Here is a 14,580-nt window from a genome sequence, read left to right on the forward strand (position 1 = left end):
GTGAATGATACTGTCCTGTGGGATTAAGTTGATGTCCACTGAGTTCAATCAAATTCAGCTAGACAATATGGTGGTGATACAACTGCTGGTAAATATCTATCTTTGATTAATGCTTTTTCTTTCAAATGCCTTGGCACTTCTGATAAGTTTAATGTGTGTGCACACTAATGATTTGAGCATCTGTTAACACACGTTGGGTTTTTTATTGTTCCCTGTTGTGGTAGTCTGTGTTCAGGTACTGACATTTTGATAATCTTGACGTTCTAAGGTAAATTCTTCCTGCTAGGTCTGTCTTCAGCTGGAAGAGACTGCAAGCATTTCACTGAAATCTGCATGGTTCCTTCAGAGAATAAGTGTGGAAGAAGACAGCTCCTTTCCTCCCACTTTAATATTCTTGGCTTTTAGGAATTGGGCAGGGGTCAGACTTGTGGTTTGCCTCTCCAAATTACTGTGTGATGCTTTGCAGTTGTACCATGACTGTTTTCCTGCCCCCAAAGATATCCCCAAGATGAAAACCTAGTGTCTAGGGGGTAGTTGTGTAGCACTTTTGCAAGAGTGGTTCTGTGGGCCTCTTAAAGGCCTGCCTGTGTGTAGGAGAAGAGTCTGCTACTGCTACAAGTCATTCTTCTAGTGTGACATTCCTAATGGAGAAAACTCTTAGGTGTGTTAAAATCTGAGGATGTAGTAGATATTTATGGGTTTAGTCTCTGTGAAATAGACATTATTAATGTGTGTGCTTTACATGTGTAACACTCATAACTCTTCCTTTTTAAGTGCCTGTGGGTTGAGCTCACAGTTGGAGACTTCCCAACAGCTGTGTACTCGGTGTTCATGGTTACCACAGATTGGGATTCTCTAGGCAGTCAGCCAGTCTGACAGCAGTGTTTCAGTGTATCAGGTGTGACATCTCCATGTAATGCTCTAAAGTTGTTGACCACAGGGAAAAATGATGACTTGTGTTGAATCTCACACAGAAAGCTCTTGTGTAGTTTTCCTGGGCACTAGTCTTGTATCCTTAAAACAGGACCAGTTGTCTGTTGTCCATAGCTTCCTCCTTTTATCCTTTTCAGTTCCACCCTAGTTATCAAGCAGGGTTATCACACCTCATTAGCGTAGAGGGTGGTTTGCAGAATATTGCATTAATTCCCTTCGGGTAAGTGGTCTGGCTGAAATGTTATTTCACCAGGTGTTGTGGGCACAGAGAGAAAAAGTGATAAGGAGAGTCTACAGGTGGGATTGCTGTTTTCTGTGCTAAGTCTGGCATAAACAGGCAGAAAACATTTGTTCTGGTATGGGACTGGATACTGTGGCGCTTGAGAGACTTTAACTTGAGTTCTTCCATCTCTTTGAAAACTAGATACTGTTGTTCTCAGAAAATTACATGCTTCATGCATGCATGCAACCAGGCATCCTGGACTTTATCAGTTCCTAGCTTTTGAGTCCTTGACCTGTTTTCTGTCATACTGGTCTTTGTTCCATTTCTGATACAAATATCAACTGGTTTTTTTTGTTGGGTTTTTTTTTTTTTTGGGTGACTACTTTTCATTATTTTCATGGGAGCTGAACTGGCTCCCTTAGACTGCCTGTGTTTCACAAAAGGAAGTATATCTTCAAGATAAGACTTGCATGGAGAAGGTGCAGTGTTGCAAGGAGAATTTGAGCTGTGACCTTCCTTCCTCACCTTGCAGTGGCAAAGCTTTCCACCTTTGCTTTTAGAGCCATGCTGCTGCTCCTGGTGGAGAACAAAGGCTTCCCTGGCTGAAGTTTGAGAGCTTGTTAAATAGTTCACAGATTGGCCCAGTACCAATTTCTGTTCAAGTGAAATCTGTAATTAGCCTTCTTTAAAGGGATCTTATTGCCAAATATTGCTAGCAAGGAATGGAATTGCTAAATGTGCAGAGCTGTGATGTGGGGCATACATGGTGGTGTATTATCAGGGAGTGGGAGCAATGAACCTGGTGCATGGGAGGGCTGAGGACATTTTAACTGTAATGCTAGAGAGAAAATTACTGATCCTGTAATTTGGGGAGTGTCTCCAAGTATAGAGTGAGTCCTCTGCTAAGAGCAGGACTGTTTTGAATCAGAGATGGTGGTAGTGTTGTGTGTGGTGCCAACACAGGTCTTGCTCATTTGGAAGTGCTGCAGGGGAGGGATAGATGGGAATAGCTGTGAAATGCCCTGGACATGGAAGAGGTGAATAGAGAAGAGGGAGAGCGGATGGAGGAGGGGTATGTGTGGCTAGACTCCCAGGGGAAAAATTAAATTGCCAATAAATACATTATCATGTGTAACTACTGCACTGGTGCTAGACTCTTCTCTCCAGCTTCAGCTATTATCAAGATCTTAACTCCAGAGGTTTTCTGACTCCAGCTCTTTAAGAATCATCTAGTCTTGAGGGAAGGCCTTTTGGTGGGAGGGAGATGTGTTAGCACTTAAAACTCTAAGTGCTCAGAAGTGTTTTCTGCTGTCTGACACTGCAAACTTCGCAGCTTAAGGAAAGACAAGCATCACAGGTTTGACATCGTTGCTTTCCTGCTCTACAGAGCTTTTTGAAAGCTCCTGTAGTTTAAGGTAATCATTGAAACTGAATTATAAGTAAAGTAGTGTCCCTACAAGGAGGGAAAAGGGATGCACCGTGTTTTCAGTTGTGGCAACAAGACTAGGAAATGACACAGAAATGAAGGCAAGCTTATCCCCCTACAAAGCCATGGACAAATACCTTGTTGCAAGCAGCTCAGGAATAAAGATATATTTGTTTTTCCACCTTGCAGAAACACAGGAGAAATGCATGCTGCTTGAGCTGTTAGAGAGCATGGTGTTTTCCAGGTTAATGTTAATGCATTAGCATTTATTTACAGAATGAGGGAAGATGTTTTAAGGGCAACCACAACCTTCCATTGTTGTTTGAGAGGCAAGAGAATGACTGTTTAGGTCTTCAGCTTGTTTCTTTCTAGTTTTTCCTTTCTTTAGGTAAATCTAAAGATTTATCTGAATCTTTGTCTTCCTCTTCCCCTTGAGCTTGAGAGGTTCACAGCAGAAATGACTCTCGCTATAGCTTGGTTACCTTTGCTGTGCCTCTGCAAGACCTGCCTTGGCATGGTTAGGGTGTTGGTGTGGAAGAGCTTCAGTCAGGCATTCAGAGAAGTGCATTTTTTCCTACTCTTTCTGGCAGTGCTGAGTGTGCAGGATGGGGGATGTGTTTGTTCCAAGAGCGTTGGGGGCTGCTCGGGGTGGAGGCCATGTCCCTCATTGGTGCTCATTTTCTAGAGGTCACAGTGCTGTGAAACCTGCAGGGTGTTCTCTCTTTGTGCTGTAGCTGTCAGGGGTTGTTTCAAATGCAGCTATTCTTCGGCTGTGAAATGGTTGTGTGAAATGCATATTCAGTGAGACAAATATCCTCAGTCCCAGTATAATTTTAAAGAGGAACCCTTGGGATGATATGTGTTTTATTGCTCTTGCTTCTTTTTAGGTGCTGAAATATTGGGAAATAAATTTTTTTTTCCTGTATTTACTTGTGGTCTCCTCTTGATGGCCACATTACTGTATATTTTCAAAGCAGGTGGTGTACCATGGGAATATAAGCATTTTGCCTTGCATAGCATATAGGAAAAATTGGTCTGTTCTCCAAGGATCACTTGGAGTGTTGTCATGGCTCATTATTCATGATGGAGCTTGACAGCTCCAAGGTTAAACACACTGCTGAGTACAGGAGGAAAAAAAAAAGACTGTGTATTTTGCGTCCGTGGGAGTTGTGCTTGCAGTAGGAGCGAGTGCATTTTGCGAGGAGCTCAGTACAAATCTATTGCTCAAACATTTGAAAATCTTCTTCTTGTTCTTTGCTGCTTGTACTTCTCAACCTTGCCTGGTGCAAGAGGCAAGTGGAGTGGTAACTGTCAGGACTGAGTCTTGCTGCTGGACTCCACTACTGGCTCACGTGCCATCTTGCTTCTGAGTAAAAAGTTTCTGCAGAACTAATGATTCTTTTAAATTATGATAATTATTTTTTAAAGCAATTTTTTCTTTGTAGATGCATTGCTTGCAACTGATTGGGAATGCTGACCCATGCAATTCAGAGTTAGGGTTCTTCAGGGAAGGTCATTGAGCAGATCAGAGCAGCTCCTCATCAGCCCAATATGACAGAAAGAACACAGAAACATTTATGCCTGTGGTGGCAAAATCTATCCTATCTCAGCAAGAAGGATTCATGCTGTAGATACATTTAATGTCATGCAAGCCTTCAGTTATTTTAGGTGAGCTTGCAAAGGATGAGCTATGTAAATTGGTGAACTGCCATGGACTTGTGCACTGTGTGCTCTGCAGAAAAATAATGTCTGCATGTTTTTTCTTTTTATTTTTTTGCTCTTTGCTTGTGTTTTTTAAGACCTCTTAATACCAATTGTCTTTTCCATATCTCAGGATCTGCAGGGCATCAAGGACACCCTATGGTGTGTGTAGGAGTTTGACTCTCATTTTGCACATTTTCCCTTAATCACAAGACTAGGAAGGGAAAAGAAAGACTTCGTAGCTCTTAGTCTCCTGTAGGTTTACATTATAAGAGGTGCTGTTGCTCACTTGAACCAACTATTTGTTTTAAGGCAACTGCAGAGAAAGTAAATGAGGGAGAATCATGTTCAGTAATGCTTGGGTTGAAAATGTTAAATGGCACTCAGAGGAAGGCCTTTGCCACTTCTTACACTGGTACTTGCAAATACTGAATTTTTTGCAAAAACTCTGAACACCTGGCCAGATGTGTAGCTGTTTGGTCTTTACAAGTTTCTTTTTGCATTTTAAACTGGAGCAGTATTTTTTTCCCAATTTGAGGTACTATTTCTAATCATAGCTCTTAAACATTTGAACTAATTTGATATTTGAAGCAGGTGGGTGGTGTGTTGTTCTTTTTGTCGTCTTTTTTGTTTGTTTGTTTTTTAATTTCTTTTTTTCTTGGAAGAGCTGTTTGTAGATGAGGGTTGGATAGAATCCCTGCTTTACTGTGCTTCTATTATTTTGAACTAAACTGCTTGCTTGACAGATGGCTGCTATAACAGGACACAGAAATGAAGGCAACTTGGCTTCTTTCTGAGGAAGGACAGGAAATTTGAGAGAAGCTATATCTGGAAATAACTCTTGAAGAACACGTTACTTTGGACTGGACTTGTTTCAGTGTGGCATGTACCTTTGGGAGTTGAATCTTCAAACCCAGCTGTATGTTTAGTGAAGCTCTCTAGCTGAGGCTGCTGACTAAATAAAAAGTGGTGAATGCTGGAGGAGCAGAGCTGCTGTGACACAGGAGACTTGCTGCAAGCTTCTAACTTGCAGTTGCAGGCCACTGACTTGTCACTGGGTTTGGGGTGGATGGAACAAATAGGGCTTTCTGTTGTGCCATCCTGTCAGAGCCTTGTTTCGTCACAAGCTTGTGGAAGCTTCCTGAAATCTGTGGGTAAGCCTTCTAGGTTTCATTTTTCATTTTTATAGCTTTCTTGTAAAGCTATTAAGAGGATGGGGGGAAGAAGAACTTGTGTAAATTCTCAAACCCAAACCTTTGTTATGTGGATCTTGCTTATCTTGTCTTACTCTGATAAATTCAAATAAGCTCCCCAAAAGAGTTTGGAAGGTTAAGGATTGTAAATGCATGTGTGAAGTATACATTAAATTACCTTACAACAAAACAGTCTTGCACCTCTACCATCTTGTCCATGTTCCTCTAAGATAGTGGACTGAAATGAAAAACAGAAGTCTTTTTGCACATACTCATTTTTTGTTTGGTGCTAGTTGAAACTGTTGCTGAAACTGAAATGCTGTTGTTCAAGTGCTTCATCTTGGTTGCTGTCCATAAGCAGCAGTAATAACATTACTGATGATTTTTATGCAATCTGTGTTAGGCCTATCCTGTTTCTATTGTGCTTGGTTTTCTTTTATTTAATTGCAAAACTGAGCAGGAGTCACAATTTTAAGGTATGAATTTCTTATCTCGTTGTCAGGTAGACAACTGGGAAAACTTTTCTTAATACTAAAATAGTAGTGACCAGTACTTATGGGAGGGAGGTCTGCTATGCATTTCTGGGTCCTTTGACTTCTTGTTTTTAATCATTACATGAGAAACACATGCATCTTCAGCAGGTTCTTGAAATTCTTTTGATGCGAATTCTTATTTTAGACCAGTTGTTCTGTTTCACATCAATGAGTGTCTTGGAAGTAGAACCAACTCTTGGTGTTGGTCTAGTTATCCTCCACATTGAAAATGCAGTTGTGTTTTCTGTATCTCTAATTCCTTAGCCAATATTGGAGGAGAAACTGCTGTAGTCATGCAGTATTGTGCTTAAACCATGCAGCCTAAATGTTTTTAGGAAGTGGTTGTATTTTATGGGATTCTGTGTGCTCTTGTATTTTAATCTTGGCCAGAGTGAAGAGGTTCAGCTATGTCTTGTGTTTCTGGAAGCTGCTTGACAAGAGGGGAATTGCTGGAGTTTTGGCATAGCGAGTGCTTGGAAGCTTTCTCTGCTCCTGGCCATCTGCTGTCTAAAACTGACACTGCTGGCCACCCTCCTAGGGTGCTCGGGCTCTGTTTCTCAGTCCATGATGTAGCCAAGCTGTTCCCAGACAGCCTGGCCAGTCTTTCACAAACAAACAAGCAATGACAAAAATACGAACAAAATAAGCAGTTTTGGGTAATTTAAGATCTTACTTGCTGAATGGCTGTTTGAAGCATTGGACTCTGATGGGTGTAGCTTGGGAGAAGTGTTGATGTGCTATCTGGACAGTACCCACTGAGTGAATGACATGACTCTCCTGATACCCAGCCAGCCCATCTGCTTACTTTGCACTTGAAAACAAATTTTATATTCAGGACAGACTTATCTTTTCCTATCTCTTTAGAAATATTAGCTCCAGATAAGAAAACTGTGTTTCATTTGCAATATGACCACTGGAGACAGCCTGGCTATTAATTCAACCAACAACTAGAAATTGATTTTGTTGCCCTTTTCTTACACTTTGGATATAAAAATTCTAAAGGAAGGGGGACACCTGCTCTTTTCAATTGTTATCTGCTTAATAAATGACTGAACATGGGCAGAAACGTCTAGATGTCGTGATAATGCAATTTCTTTGTGAATTTGGATTCAAAGGATGCTGAATGAACATGACTACCATTTGAACACAAACATGAAAATCTTTCAATGTGAGTCTTTTGTGAGGAAACGATAATGTTCCTTGCCGATTCTTGAATCGTGTCTGGCCAAATTCCTTAATAGGATGTTTTTATTGGAGATCTCTGCAGCCCTTCCATTGCTTTCCAAACTCCCCTGCAAAGTGGGATTGCCTCAAGTCAATTAACTTCTGCTTTATCTTCAGAGTTCCCTCCTCTCCTCTGTGTCCACCTCTCCAGGCCAAACTGCCCGTATGGGGTGTGTTCATTGTTCTGCGGATGTGTCTGTGCTCTCTGATGCTTCACTGCCCTGCCTTTGGCATATGCAAGCTTCTGTGTGTTTCTTTCTTATCATTAACCTGTGGAAGGTGAAAGTAGCAAATATGGTGTTTCATGGAGATCTTTAGTGCTCTTAGGACAGTGATAAGTTTGTGGCAGTAAGTGTTAATGAAAACAATCAAGTGGGGAAATGTCAAATTCCTAGCATTCTTATACAATGGCATGTGTTGGACAAAGACAGTGAGGCCATAGGAAAGGCTGACTGTGGGAGCATCCAAACTGATGTCAGGTAATGTGGGTTTTAAACTTCCTTACCAGTTTAATATCAGTCAGGATTCCTATGACTGGGACATCTTTGTGCTCACTGAGATTTTTGTAAAGTGTGAAAAAAGTGGATGAAATTAATGCGTTGAATTGGTTTGATGCTTGGCAAAGTTGGAAACAAAGCAAGATAAGGTGCTGTGATTTGGAGGTATAATTCTAATATGATGTTGGAGCCACATACAAATAAAGGTGTAGAGCCTTCTTTGCTTAGATCACAGCAGAGTGTGCCATTTGTCTGATTTATTTGTGGGTATTCATTTGGGTGTGCCTCTGGCACTGCCATGTGCCCCTGTATGCCTCCCTGGAGAAATAACATCTTGGAGAAAAGGCTTTAATCCTGGAGTTGCTAGAAGCTCCCCAGAGGCCATTCAGCTTCTTGAGAAACTCAGGGGAAGTACAGAACAAAACCCATTTGGGTTTATATGTGCTGTTGCTTTGTAGCAGTGTTAGGGAGGGTGTTAAATATTGAAGCATTTGGGATACTGGTCTCAAGAATAAGACCTGCTTAGAAATGAGTGGGTTTTTTATCTGATTTATTTTTTTCATGATGTACTGTACTTAAAATGTTTCTATGCTGTCCTAATATCCAGCCCTAAACTTGGAATTGGTTGTTCTAAGATCAGGAATTGCAATATCTAAATTTCAGACATTTCAGTTTCTGCCTCTTGCCTGAAGAAGCTTTCAAGGGGCATGGTGCAGAGAGGTACCAACTGATGTGTTCTGCAAAGCTCCTGTACTTGAGTTATACTGAGTGAGAACACACAGGAGACATCTCAAATTGAACAGGAGTAGCAATATCACTTCACTACTGAAGCACTCCTGAACAAATTTTTTTTAAAGATTTTTGTCTAACTAGGATTTCGGTTGTGCAGAATATGTGGGGCAAATGAGATTAGTCATTAGGTATGGGTACAGGTGTTGGCCTTCTGGGGTTAAATACTCATTCTCAGTGCAAGATTTTGCAGGGCCATGAATTCCAGACCAGGTTTGTCTCAGGGAAATACCTTTAGGAGTCTAATCATAATCATAATCAGACAAGCTTTTAGACACACAGGTCTGGAAGAGTTTTCATGCCTGAAAGTTTGTATTACTGTTCTAACCTAACTAGTTGCCCTGGCTGACTAGTTAGCAAAACAAGCCTTGTGCTGCCTGTTTTGTGGTGCTCTGATAAATGTGTTATAGGCAGTAGTGTGGTGCTGTGGTGTGTGTGAGGGGAAGAGACAGTTCTAGATTTGCTTTACAAATCAGTAGACTCCATGTTTGCCTTTGAAACTTCACAGTGAGAATATGATATTTGCTTCTCTAAAACTGTCAGTTTGGTATGTTGTAGCTGCTGGTAATTGATAATGTCAAATATGTTACCAGTTTTACCTGCATCATTAAATCTGAATAACCAAGAGAACATGTAGATAACTAAAATTACTGTCTAGGAAGGATTTCTTTTTATGAGAAATAAATACTGATCACTTATTAGAAAATTGGAAATTCAAAAGCAAGTAGTTTGGAATCTCCCATTGTGCATACCAATAGCAGTAAAACAAATGTTGCTGAAATTAAAAGAATTTTTATAAACTTCTGGAGGAACTTGGCTAATAAAAGGTCTTCTGAAAGCACAGGTGAAAAAGCTGGTGTCACTAAATGGTGTGATTTTTTTCCTTTTTCAGCTTCAGTTTTCCTTATAGAGGTGAAGATCAGCCATGCAGTCACATCAGTGATCTGTGGCTTCTAGAGTTGTGCATAATTTGAGTTGAATAATGGCATCAAAAAAACCCCACATATAAATAGGGTTGTGACTATCAGCCCAACTCTGGAACTTAATTCTACTTTATCTGTTTTTGAAGCAAATTATTTTTAGTCCTAAGAGTTTTATAGTTTTAAAGTGGAATGTATGTTTAAAACTCCCTCAGCAATACAACCTGTAAGTGAATTTTTCTTGTGTTATCAAATGAGTATGAAATGACCTCATGTATTCTTCGATTTTTTTAAATAAAGCAGATGATGTAATGGGATGACTTTTGGCTGCACCTCTGCACTGGGCTGAAGCTGGGCTCTTTCAGTCTGAATCCTGAGTGACAGCAAGAACTTTCTCAATGGGAGTAATTTGAAATTAAATGGTTTTCTTAATCATGAGCATGTAGGAATGTAGAGAGAAAAGGTTACTGCTGTACCCCATAACACAGTGCAAAGCCTACTAGTAGGGTTATTGCTGAAAAGTCCTCATCTTTCAAATATCAGTCAAGGGGAACTGATTTCTCAATCCTTAATCTGAGCAGGAGTCAAACTGATGAACTGGAAGCAGAAAACTCAGTAGCCCACTGGTAGTTCTGCTGAGTTCTTATGTTTACAGGTTTGAGAAAGTGGCTCTGGTGACTTAAGAAGCTACACTGACTCTGACCTCCTTCAAATGTGTACAAGTAGTTATCTGCTGCTGTGTATTCACAGGCCAAATGCCCCGCTTTGTTGTCCATGTTCATAGAGAATCTGCTGTCCTGGCCTTTCCAAGAACAAACAAAAGGAATAAATCAAAAAGCTCAGCTCTTTTAAGTACACAGCTAGAATTAAAATCAAACTCAAATTCATATTGAAGTGCAGAGGTGTTGGTTTATTTTAAATTAAATATTTAAATTACTACCTTTATGTGGTGGAGAAAACACTTTTGAGCAAGAGCTGAAGTAGCCCCATTCATAGGTAGGCTTTAACAGCTGGTTATTCTGGTGCTGTCTAATAATAATGAAAATAGTGAGGAATTCTGAACAAAGAGGTTCTGGTCAGGCTGTGTCAATTGCCTTGCAGAATGTAGGGTAAGAAGATTCAACATGCGTGTGTAAAAAACCCAAAACAATTCATAATGTCGTTTAAAATGACAAGCTCTTCCAGGGAAAGAAGTGCTGAAGATACTGAGGAGGATAAAAGCAAGAATTATTTGGAGGAAAAAAAATCCAAAGTAGAATTACTTCAGAATTAAAATTTAATTCTGTTTCAGAGCAATGTGCCTGCAGAAGCACTGCTGCTAGATTGGTTTTCTGATATAATTATTCTGCCATCACAAATCTGTTAATGTCTGTGTGTAGAGAGAAGTCTGAGTTTTGTGCAGTTTTATATTTCCTGTCTCAGGTGCTTATTTCCCCTCCTGTAACTCCCAGGACTTACTATGGGGAATGCATAGGATGCTGTTATTTCATTTAAATGGCTCTTACTTTTTTTTTTTTTTTAAACATTTTTGAAAACAATCATGATGTTCAAGGTAAGAAGGAAGAGAGAAATCTGGCAGAGAAACAAATAATCTTTATTCCCCATGTCATGCACTGTTGCCACTTTGCTTGTTGAGTGAACTTACCATTTACTTTAAACAAGAGGTGTTTCTCTCTGCCCTGCTCCCGCTTTCAAAATATTTAGGCTCGTTCTACCTGTAGGTGTTGTACTGACTGACCCACTCAGGCTGAATATATAGGGGCAGCCTTACATGCTGAAATTATTCCATTGTTATTGCTTCTCTCAGAGTGACAAAAAAAATAAAAAAAGACAAGAAGTCCTTTCCTTTTCAGTCAAGAAAGGAGAAGGCGAGGCTGCCTGTCTGTGTGTGAATGGCTAATGCCTCACCAGTGCAAACAGATGGGAGTTACTTGGGAACAGTGTGGGCAGCAAAGCAGCTGAGCTGTATTTGACTTACTTTCTTTACTTGTGACACACTTGTTTCTTGAACGTAGGAAAAAAAATATTCGTTATGTCAAAAAAAGTGAAACTAAGCTTTTTTGGTTTCCCAAAGTGTCCTGGAAAATGCTGCTTTTGCTCAGATGAGGAAAAAACCAATGAATTTAGCTCCTGTTTAAGCCAGTGCTCAGTTCTGGGCTGACTGCAAGAGGTGTAGGTCATGTGGGGGCTGGAATCCTTTGGGGGGATAATGTAGCTGGTTCTGCTGGACAAGCATCTTCTGGGCTGCAGCTTGAAGGAAGCAAACGTGAAGTTTGACTTTAACAAACCTCTTCTGAGAGGTTTCTTGTACCTCCATGTGTGCTCCTGTACGGACTGTGCCATTAGTGATGTTTGCCACATTTCCTGGCCTCCCATCGGTGCAAGCAAACAGCATTGTTTCTCCTCTCTCTCTGCAGTCAGTGGCCAAGTTTGCCTTGCATGCTGTGACTGCTTTTAATTTGTCTAGAAGCCCTTTTTTACCTGCTTTTATTTTATAATGTACAATTCCTTAATAGAAACCTCCTTGCCAATGCCTCTATTTGTTCAGAGTGAATGCTGATAAGAGCAACTAATAGTGAACTGAATGTTTGCTTACAAAATCAATTTTGATTTCTGAAGTTAGGAGGGATGGAAAATTAGCTCTTTGGGGAAGTGTACCCTCCTTGATTCTAAACACTACTGGCTTTCTCTTTCCTAAGAGGCAACCTTTCCTCTATTTCTATTAGAAAAGGGAACTTCTGGGCTCCACTTCCCTGCTCTGGAGTCCAGTGTGCTGCCTGCCCTTCTCTACACTTCCCCAAATCTATTCTTTCTCTAACAGAGGTGGGCAGGTGTGTGTGTTTCTTCCCCACTGCTGGAGCAGGATCCTAGAAGCTGTTGTCCTCTTGGCCAAGAATGATGAGGGGTTTTTGAATTTTTTTCATGTAAGGCAGATGCCTTTAGGGTTCACATTTCTTTGTCTGTAGGAAGATCTGAAGAGTTGTTTGGGTGGTTGGTTGTTCAGGTATGTATAGTTGGTGCCTGTTACACCTAAGGAGTGTCTTCTTTCTCATGCTTTTTTTACACAACCTTAATTTCTTCTCCCCTATCCATTGCAAAATTATACTTCATATCTGCCCAGAATTGTCAAAGTCCCCTTTTAATATCCAAGATGAAGGTGTCTTGTAATGCAATAGCACACAGTATTCCTAATATCTCCAATGCCTACCTAAAAAAAATATTGCTGGGATGCAGAACTTTTTAAGCACCCTTGGGAAAGCAAAGAAAGCCTTTTTACAGCCCTGTTAGGCAACCAAAAAGGCTCCCTTTACCAAAGTAGACTGGATAACCTTTGAAAGAATGAAGAAAACAGTATGAAATACTAGATTTTTTTTCCTCAGTTCTCATCTGCAGGCCAATTAACTCTTGATGGAGGTCTTTTTTTGAAGCAGTGTGTAGCACACAAACCTATCATCTTGGCTTCCAAGCAAGTAGACAAATGACACTGGGGTCAGTTAAAAGTTGCAAAAAGTACCGGTTGTCCCTTCTATGCAAAGGGGTTTAAAGTAACAACCCAAACCTACTTGCAATAGAGAGATAGAGAGACTTCCTTGATGTTAATATTCTGCTCAGCCAAGATTAACTAAGTGCTGCAGACTTCTTTTGAAGGTTAGGATGAAGCTGGTGCTATGCTTATTCCCAATCAAAGAATGTTCTTGAGAGCTCGGGGTAAGGTCAAAAAGTTGAATGAATGTTTCATCGCTGCCAGCTCTCATGAAGTTCATGACTGTCCTGCTTTACAGCTTTTTCCCACTTTACTCAGGACTTGTCAGGCCACACCTAGAATACCGAGTTCAGTTTTGGTCCCTACTACACAAAAAAAGGTGTGGACAGGCTGGAGAGGGTCCAGAGAAGGACCATAAAGATGGTCAGAGGACTGGGAGCCTTCAGTGTGAGGAAAGGCTGAGAAAACTGGGTTTGTTCAGCCCTTAGGGAAAAAAGCTTAGGGAGAGACCTTGTCACCATGTTCCCATATTTAAAAGGTGGCTACAAAGAAGATGGAGAGTCCCTTTTTGCAAGGAATCACATGAAAAGACAAGGAGTAATGGGCACTAATTACTTTTAGAGAGATACCAGTTGGGTGCAAGGAAGATTTTTCACAATGAAACCAATCAGTCATTGGGATAATCTCCTTAGGGAAGTGGGGCATTTCCCAATGTTGGACACCTTTAAGGTGCAGCTGGGCAGGGTCCTGGGCTGTCTTGTCTAGACTGTGCATCTCTGAGAGAGGTTGGACCAGGTGATCCCTGAGGTATTTTCCAGCCTAGTATTCTATCACTGATTCCTTCTATTGGTGAGGAGCCTAATTTGGCCTCAAATATCTGTTTGAGAAACATCCAGTAGATTTGGTGTATGTTTAGCAGCATTATGATGTGGTGAGTGCCGAACTGCCTGTGCACAGTCTTCGTGCAGGTGGCGCTCTTGCTGTGCTTGGGTTTCGATGAGTATTTAAATGGCTCTTCCTTTATTGCTCAGCTGCTTCCGAGCATAAGCAGCTGCTTCTTACTGCAATCTCTGGGGATGACCATAGTGGACAAGGAAGTGCTAATTACCAGGGTGACACCAGTGGGAAATGTGGATCTGTCAGAACTGCTGTTTCTGGGTGGATTTTGTCCTCTGGTGTTTCGTACTTGTTCATTTAGAAATACTCTGCTTGGGGTCCCCTCCTGGCAGAAGGGCTGTCCATTTGCTTACTGCCTTAACCTTGGCCCTGAGGAGTTGCCAGGGCTCCTACTGTGCAAATTCAGCCCCAGCAGATGGCGTTTTAGAAATAAAACCAAACTAAGACAGGAGAAGAAATCACAGAGTAGAGGATATCTTAATATCTGAGTGTCTTAACCCTTTGTTTAGACAATGAGCAATTTAAAGAGTCATGTGAAGTACAAGAACCAATAATGGCTTCTTTAGCTTCCAATGGAAAATTTGGGAAACTGGGTGGAGTGACAAGGAATACCTGAACTGAACAAGGGATATTTTTACTTTTTATAACAGAATTAATTTCTGACTTTTTAAAACCTTTATGCTAATTGTCTTGTTTAATAACAGTGGAGGAAGAAGGTGAATATGATGGCAGCGCAAATGATGTGGCATCTGGGAGAACT

The 14,580-nt window shown here is 40.8% G+C and overlaps 1 protein-coding gene across 1 annotated transcript in view; it reads left to right on the top strand.

The window, feature by feature from the left end:
• The window catches only part of DISC1 (DISC1 scaffold protein), a 189,329-nt gene that overhangs the window by 23,655 nt on the left and 151,094 nt on the right, over positions 1-14,580 (top strand). The gene's annotated exons all lie outside the window — the stretch shown is intronic.

This window comes from Camarhynchus parvulus, chromosome 3, assembly GCF_901933205.1.
Source record: "Camarhynchus parvulus chromosome 3, STF_HiC, whole genome shotgun sequence".
Classification (NCBI taxonomy): Eukaryota; Metazoa; Chordata; class Aves; order Passeriformes; family Thraupidae; genus Camarhynchus; species Camarhynchus parvulus.